The sequence below is a fragment of the Hordeum vulgare genome, chromosome 1H (assembly GCF_904849725.1).
Source record: "Hordeum vulgare subsp. vulgare chromosome 1H, MorexV3_pseudomolecules_assembly, whole genome shotgun sequence".
Classification (NCBI taxonomy): domain Eukaryota; kingdom Viridiplantae; phylum Streptophyta; class Magnoliopsida; order Poales; family Poaceae; genus Hordeum; species Hordeum vulgare.
In genome coordinates, this window is record NC_058518.1 from 76,047,499 (window position 1) to 76,056,880 (window position 9,382).

Genomic DNA, 9,382 nt, shown 5'->3' on the forward strand with positions numbered 1-9,382 from the left:
TGGCGGCGGCCGAAGCTCGGGCTATGTCGGGATCATCAAAACAGAGGGCATTTCGCACGGGGCTGGGATCCTAGAGCATCTACATGACGCACTGAAGCCATTGGTGGCCTCAAAATGACCAGCCGATCACCGAAGAGCTACCGGCGATGAGGTCCCACGGCAGATCTCGTCAGCCTCCGGTGGAATCGGGGCCTAGAGCAAGGGATCGAGGGGGAAAACTTGGGAAAAAGAACCCTGAGATCACAGGCAGTGCAGAGGCGTCGAGAGTGGGCTCGGGGATGGCCTAAGGAGGGAGAACGACGGCAGCGAGCAACGGTGACCCGAGGAGGAAGATGACGGCGTCACGGCGTCTCAGGGGTTCTTGGTGTCGCACGACTAGCTGGAGAGCTTCAGGGAGCGAAGGCGAAGCTGTTGCACGGTTCAGGAGAGAGGGAGAAGGACTGGAGCAACGGCGAGCTCAAGCTCAAGCTTGCGGTCATGGCGGCTGAGAGGGGGAGAAGCGAGCAGAGCGAATGAGGAGGGGATGAGCACGGGGAGGCCTCGGGGAGCTTATCCCCTTCGCTCCAGCGCATGAGGGCGAGGCAGATGAGCACGCAGCTGCGTGGGTGCGCCGGGGAACGCAGCGGCCACCTCCTGCTCCGACTAGCAGGAGGAAGACGACACGGAGCAGCTGGGCCTGGGCTAGGTAAGCGCTAGATAGAGATTTTTCAATTTTTTTCCTTTATTCAGTTTCTGTTTATTCTTTCTGACATTTGTTTTCATTTACCTTTGGCTCCAAACTGTTCCTAAAATAGTTTGAAAACTACAAGAGTGTTAGTTGGAATATTCCGAACCATTCATAAAGTTTTCAACATTTTTGGAAACTTTAAAATATTTGAAACCAAAATATAATTGATTTCAGTAGCTTTTAACTTAAAATTAAAATGCCAAAAGTAGTTTGAAAATAAGTTTCATCTCTCATATTTTGTTTTCGATATTTATTAGAAAAGATGAACTTTTATAATGGCCATTTTGGGTTCATTGATTTGGCACTTGCTGGAATTCTTTTGAGTAAAAGGTGGCTAGGGTTTTGCTTTGGGTTTTCTTTACTTTGCTTCGGATTTATTTTCCTTCCTTGAGTGCAATTCAAATTCTTAAGATGCAATGGAAGAAAATATGAGCCCAAACTTGCTAAACCCTAATGGGGATCAGGGATGTGACAACTCACCCCCACTCAAAAGAATCTCGTCCCGAGATTTGTAAGTCGTTGGGAATAGCGCGGGATACTCAAGTCGTAGACGATCCTCTCTTTCCCATGGTGCCTCCTTTTCAGAATGATTTGACCATTGAACTTTAAGAAACTTGAGGTTTCGACGTTGAGTGGTACACTCAGCTTGATCAAGAATACGCTCAGGGTATTCTCGGTATGAATGGTTATCTTGGTGATCAAGCGTTTCGTGATCCACTTTGCGAATAGGATCCGAAAAGCAACGCATGAGTTGCGAGACGTGGAATACATCATGAACCTTGGAAAGATGCGGAGGAAGTTCCAACTGGTAGGTAACTTCTCCTCGTTTGGCAAGAATGCGGAAAGGACCAATGTAACGAGGAGCCAACTTGCCCTTGATACCGAATCGCTGGGTACCCTTCAAAGGTGTAACCCGAAGGTAAGCCTTCTAGTCAACTACAAAGGTCACAGTCTTATGATGACAATCATATTGGCTCTTTTGACGAGACTCGGCTGTTTTCAGCTTTTCAGGAATAATGTGAACTTGCTCTTCTGCATCCTGGATCATATCCGGACCAAACAGTTGCCTCTCTCCGGTTTCTGACCAATTAAGAGGTGTTTGACATCTTCGTCCATAGAGAACTTCAAAAGGAGCTTTGCCCAAGCTTGATTGATAACTATTGTTATAAGCGAATTCGGCGAATGGAAGGCACTTTTCCCAATTCATACCGAACGATATAACACAAGCTCGGAGCATATATTCTAGGACTTGATTCACTCTGAAAGCAGTGCTAAAAGATAAGTATGTCCCCATGGCATTCTGAAAACTCTCCCAGAAGCAAGAAGTAAAGATACTTCCACAGTCTGAGTTAATCTCCAGAGGAACACCATGAAGAGACACTATTCGAGAGACATATAACTCTGCCAGCTGGCTACCTGTTATACTCTCACGAACTGGAAGAAAATGAGCTACTTTGGAAAGACGGTCAATGACCACAAAGATAGCGTTATTTCCTTTCTTGGTCTTGGGAAATCCGGTGATGAAATCCATACTGACTTTATCCCATTTCCATTCAGGAATAGCTAAAGGTTGAAGGGTGCGAGCAGGCCTTTGATGTTCTGCCTTAACTCGACGACAAATGTCATAGTTAGCAACGAACGCAACAATTTCTCTCTTCATCCTAGTCCACCAAAACCTCTGGCGTAGGTCCTGATACATCTTAGTACTACCAGGATGAATAGTGAGAGGACAATCATGAGCCTCCTTAAGGATCAATTGCCGCAGACGTTTGCTCTTAGGAACCACTAAATGGTTCTGAAAGAACACAACACCTTGCTCATTGATAGAGAAATCCCTAGCGTTTCCGCTAGCAATATTATCCTTGATCGAGGATATACCCTTATCATATGCATGCACGGCTATGATTTGATCCCTAAGAGTAGGCTTCGCCACCAGGGTACAAAGGAATCCTTGAGGAACAATGTGAAGATTTAACTTCCGAAATTCCTCATAGAGATGTGGTTGACCTTGTTGTAGCATCAGGTTGTTACAATAAGACTTACGACTTAGTGCATCAGCCATAACATTGGCCTTCCCCGGGGTGTAAGTTATCCCTAAGTCGTAATCTATGATCAACTCAACCCACCGTCTTTTCCTGAGCTTCAAATCCGGCTGGGCGAAGATATATTTCAGACTTTGGTGATCGGTGAATATTTCGCAACGATTACCAAGAAGGTAATGTCGCCAGGTTTTAAGTGCATGGACTACTGCTGCAAGCTCAAGATCATGTGTGGGATAATTATCCTCGTGTGGACGCAACTATCGAGATGCGTATGCAATCACATGACGATCCTGCATGAGAATGCAAGCTAATCCTTGTCGCGAGGCGTCGCAGTAGATAACAAAGTCCTTAGATAAATCTGGTGGTAGCAACACAGGGGCGGAAGTCAGGCGTCTTTTCAGTTCCTGAAAACTATGCTCACACTATGGTGTCCACTCGAACTTTTTATATTTCTTGAGGAGTTCAGTTAGAGGCTTTGCAACCTTGGAGAAATTCTCGACAAAGCGGTGACAGTAGCTTGCTAGACCAAGAAAACTCCTAACTTGCTTAACCGATTCAGGTTGAGTCCAATCAAGGACAGCTTGAACTCTCTCGGGGTTGACAACAATACCCTTACCAGAGATTATGTGGCCTAGATAGGTCACTTCTGGTAACGAAAATTCACATTTTGAAAACTTGGCATAAAGGTGATGCTCTCGAAGTTTCATCAATACCAGCCTTAGATGCTCGGCATGTTCTTGTTCATTCTTCGAGTAGATGAGGATATCATCGAGGTATACTACGAAGAATTTATCCAAATGCTCCATGAAGATTGAATTCATCAAGCGAGAGAAGGTGGCTGGGGCATTGGTTAAACCAAAGGACAAGACAGTGTACTCGTATTGGCCATAACGAGTGACAAAACCCGTTTTTGGAATGTCCCCGTTCTTGATCTTGATTTGATGGTATCCCAACCTCAAATTCACTTTGGAGAAGACTGAGGATCCAGCGAGCTGATCAGACAGGTCGTCGATCCTCGGGAGCGGATACTTGTTCTTTATGGTGACTAGGTTAACTGGTCGGTAATCTACAACCATCCGATCAGTTCCGTCTTTCTGCTTAACGAAGAGGACAAGACAAGCCCAAGGAGAAGAGCTAGGACGAATGAAACCTTTATTCAGGGCCTCATCTAGTTGCTTCTTAAGTTCGGCTAGCTCCAAGGGTGCCATCTTATGAGGTCTTCTGGCTATTGGAACGGTTCTCGGAACAAGGTCTATGACAAACTCTACATCTCTGTCAGGTGGAATTCCTGGCAGTTCCTTTGGAAAAACATCAGGGAAGTCACGAACTACCGGAATGTCTTCAAGTTCTGGAAGAGGGTTGGCATTGAGGGTATAGAGTTGGCATTTGGCAACTCGAGTAGAGACATTGACTATCTCCACCGAGGGATGGGTAAGTTGAACATTTCTAGAATAAGTATCAATCTTGGCATAATGAGCTGACATCCAGTCCATACCCAAGATGAGATTGATATCTGAAGATTTCAGGGCTATCAAAGATGCTAGAAAAACTAGCCTGTCTACTAGAATGGTCAGCCAATGGGATTGGCATATCACAGAAAGACATGTTATGCAACTGTGATAACTTTCTGAAATGAAGGAATCAGATGACCCAGTGTAAAAGGAATAGACGCTGGGTGATGATTGACAAGGAGCGTACCCAAAATGACGTCGAGATCCTCTGCAGCTTCTTTTCCTGAAACATAGTTCACACGACCACGTGCAGGAGTTGGCTTCACATAGTAAGCTTTGCCCGACTTGCCTTGCCCAACGGACTTTCCGGGTTGCTTGGCGCCCATATTTTGAGGACACTCTCGGGAATAGTACCCTGGTTCTCCACACTTGTAACAGATCACCTGATTGGCACGTGGTGCAGCAGTGCTAGCTGGACCACCACGGGTTTTTGCTGGAGGGTTGGTCTGATTCACCGGAGGCGCCACATAGGATGGCCTCGGGGTATATCTTGGCGGCAGAGAACTATTTGGAACCCACAGCCTTCATTTCGGGAACGCGGAACCACATGACGAGCTAGAGTCACGGGAGTGCTTCTTTGTGGCTTCATAGTCGGTATGACCAGTCTCGGCACTGATCACCTTGTTGACAAGAGCTTGAAAGCTTGTACATTCGTGGAGGCGCAAATCACGACGAAGTTCAGGGCTCAGACCCTTACGGAATATTGCTTGCTTCTTGGTGTTAGTTGACACCTCCTCAGTTGCATACCGGGAGAGATTACCAAACTCGCGGCTATAGGCATCCACGGTCAATTTTCCTTGGGTGAATGCACAGAACTCCTCTCTCTTTCTGTCCATCAGACCCTGTGGAATATGGTGCAGACGAAAGGCTGCACTAAAGTCTGCCCATGTGGCTGCTGGTTCAGCAGGACGCATAGCTTCAAAGTTCTCCCACCACAGGTTGGCGGGTCCTTCCATAAAGTACGCCGCAAAGGTCACCTTGTCGGCCTCAGAAACATTTGCAGAGCGAATCTTGTGCGATATACTGCACAACCAATCATCAACATCGAGGGGATCGACGGAGTGATGGAACTTTTATAATGGCCATTTTGGGTTCATTGATTTCGAACTTGCTGGAATTCTTTTGAGTAAAAGGTGGCTATGGTTTTGCTTTGGGTTTTCTTTACTTTTCTTTGGATTTCTTTTCCTTCCTTGAGTGCAATTTAAATTCTTAAGATGCAATGGAAGAAAATATGAGCTCAAACTTGCTAAACCCTAATGGGGATCAGGGATGTGACAGCATATCTGTCGTGGGTTGCTGCAACAAGATGCATGTGATACCTGCTCGCCATGGGAGTTGTTGCCGGCACGACGTTGGTCTTACGATGCTAGTGCTGCTGCGACTGAGGGACATTTGTGCAACATGATTTTTGTTGCAAAAAAAATCCAGAAATAGATCTTTGTTTCGAATAAATTCTACAACATGCTCTTTGTTGAAAAAGTTTGTATGTAAAATGATCTTTCTTTTCAAAAAATCTGCAACCTGCTCTTTGTTGCAAAAGTTTGTTTTGTAACATAAAATCTACTGCAAAGGTTTCTGCAACCTCATCTATGTTGCAGAGTTATTCTACAACAAAGCGGTTGTTTCTGCAACTGGACCATTGTTTCAAGAATTAATGGGCCCAAAGTTGTTCTACAAAAAATTGATTGTTTCTGCAACTGGACCACCATTTCAGGAATTAATGGGTCTAAGAAGGGGATCGAGCCGCGTGGCAAGAGGTAGATCAGACGGTTGCGCGCATACATCGAACGAGCGTCGAAGTGGTGGATGTTTCATGTGGATCAATCGGTAGACGCATAGCAGTCCCCTTATTATATATATGGTTCTTTTGAATGGAGACAAAGCCTCACTTGTTACAAAAATGAAATTTTCTGTTATTCTTAGAAAAAAATTGTGTTGGAAACCTCAATTTTCGTATATTCTTGTAACACCCTCGTTTTCGCTCCCTGTTTTTTTCCTTTGCGGGATTTGCCTCCCGTCTTTTTTCTCGGTGTTATCGGATTTCTTTAGCTCTTGGGTATGTGAAGATGGTCACCTAGCCTTTCCTTCCTATCCAACCAGAGATTCTCTCCGGTCCAACCTTGCAACCCAAGATCTATTCTTAGGGTTTTGCTGCCGAAACCATACCTTCCGAGTTGCCGAAAGGGTAACCCTAATCTCTCCTATTTCAAAGGAACCCCAATGTCCTCTGATATGTTGACTCCCAAACTTTTCTCAGTGACAATTATTCATCTTTAAACCCTGGATATGCAAAAATATTGCTAACTCGTTTGCAATAATTTTCATTTATAATTAATTCCTTTTTCTGTCAATTAAAGAAATTAAATCCAAGAAAATATCTATCCATCTCCAGAGTTCATGAAAACTTGTGGAGATATTCTTTGTGATCATATTGTGCTGCAATAAAAATATTGGTCATAATTAAATAGAATAAATTACATTTCCTATTTAATGCCAATATTGCATTTTGGGCACTTTCTAAAGGAACTACCATTTTGGTAGCTAGGAAAATTCCCAAATAAATTGTGAAGCTTATCATATCCATATCTTCCCCATTTCCACCAAGAACCCAAGTTCCATAGTTCAAAGTTTGAGCACAACATCAATTTGCAAATTCTGTCCAATTGGGAATTTTGCAAAGGAAGTGCATGAACCCTTGATCTATTTGAGCTGAAATTTTTCATGGTGACTAATATTATTAAATCATTCATGGAAACCAAGGACCAGCTCAATCCCTCTATCCTTTCATCCTCAACATTTTTCTCAATTTTCTGTCCATTTGGAAGTGTTGTGAAGGAAATACCACTTTGGCATTTCCAAATGATCTAAAACTTCTCCAGTACCTTCATATGTTCAAATCCTCACTCTCCACAAAATGTGAGACAAATCCTTGTAGCCATTTCCCCTAGTATAAACATCTGCATTTCTGTCCAAAGTGTTGGTGTGTGAACAAAATGCTAGCTAGGGTGGTTCATTTGGCCTAAAAACTTGTCAAGGGATTCACCTTAGTAGTTAATTTACACACACCAAAACTCAGCTTATTTCCCTCAGCCAATATTTTTGGAATCACCACAAACACCGTGCTGTCACAAACTTCTTCAGCAAGTTTCCCCCACCTTAGAGCCTCCCAATTTATTCCAGATCCATATGCTATCTATTTGAGCAGTGAGGGAGCTGTTGGACATGATTGGACACGCACGAGAGTGCCAGAGCTTGTAGTGCACGTGGTGAGCACGCCATGGCCATGCAGAAACAACGCACTAGGTACTGTCCTCGTCGGGTACCTTGCTCCGGCCAGCTCCGGCGTGTCCCGACATGTCTAGTGGCTCCGCAGCGTCTGCGTGCTCACCTCGAGCAGCTTCCCCTCCTCATTCTTTGTACTCACGCCACGGCAAGCTTGGCCGGAGCTCTGTGCCGCCCATGACCCGTGTCTTCTTCCTCCTCGATCTTTCCCATAGCCCAGCTGGCCTCCCCTGCTCCTCTATGATGCTTCTAGACACCGCAAGTGGCCAGCCACGCCATCCCTAGAGCTCAAGTGAGCCGATAAGGTCGCCACAACGGTCGAGCTCATCTGCTCGCCGTCGGGCACCTATAAATATCACGTTCTGACGTCTCCGAGGTCACCAACCTCCTCACTGCACTCTTAGCAGTCTTCCAGACAGCTCTGTTGAGCTCCAGAGCCCCTCCTCACCTCCCGTCACCACCACGGCCATAGCCGGCCACCGGCTAAATTCCGGTGAGCCAAGCCCTTTCCCCCTCCTGACCTCACCACACGACTACTCGGACCCCATATCTCCTCCACCACCCCTCTTCCCGTCGCCGTAGTTCCCCTGACCACGCGCCCAAGGCCGGCCGCCGCCTCCTTCCTTCGACCGCCACGAGCCGCCGTTGCTCCCTTCCTCCTCGGCGCCTGCTGCCCCTCTGGACGGGAGCGTTGTGTCACCGCGAGCCTGCCGGTGCTCCCCATTCGGCCAGAGCTCGCCTGTGCCGGCCAGGCCTTACGCCGGCATCGCCCCTCCCTGTCTCATCCTCTATTTCGATCGGGATAGAGGGAGGAGGAAGATGGAGGCAAGAGGAGAGAGAGAGAGGGACCCCACAGGTGGGCCCCGACGCCACCTGTCGGTGAGAGAAGGCTCGGCCAACTGGATAAGTGGAAGCGCCCCGGGCATGTCTACGCTTTCCCCACGGGAAAGCATGTTTACCTCAGTGCGCGACCAGACAGGCTATCAGGGACTTGGTTGTGAATATTATTTTCTTGTAGGTAAGTCCCTATTGCCAAAACCCTTATATCTTTTTGCACGTAACTCCGATTTAGGTGAAACCAACGCCCACGTATTCAGTTTGTTGAGACCGTTCCGATGGTATGATTTTCATAATGTTTTCACATTCTGAAAATGTCAATTTTGCCCTTGCCTCCATTCAGCCCCCTCCGAGAGAGAACGGTTTCTGGCGATCCTTTCCGCGGACTCTCCGCACTTCTTCCAAGAGTATTCTCTGACCCCAGGCAAGCCGACCAGCTGATATATGCCGTAAAGCTTTGCTTCGTGTTATTCTTGCATGTTTAATTAATGATATGATTGTGCTAGAAATAATTAAACTCCTACCATTTTGATATTATCATTTACATTACCTGCTACTGCTCATCTTATCATTGCACTAATGACTTGTTGTGATATAATATATAGATAGGTGGTTATCATGCTTAGCTACTGCCATCTCAAGTTATTGTGATAAACAACCATGCTTGTGAAATACTGGCTACGACTAAATCTAGTCGGTTGATCTAGAGTCACCTGTCCGGGCTTATCCGTGCAACCACATTTGCCGGTGTGGGACGACCTTGACTTGGTCTGATTGCGTGCTCTTTCACTGGTACCTCCAAAGAGGGAGGGTTAGGCACACGCGCTACCCTGATCAGGTAAGTGGTGATAACCCTGTGAGCCAGTTGAGTATTGTGTCGGCGTCCCTGTTTGGGACTGTTTAGTTTGTCCATGACGGTGGTTGGTGTCAAGAGGACACAGGGCCACCCAGGGCAGGACTCCGGGGAGGATGAATGTTGGTGG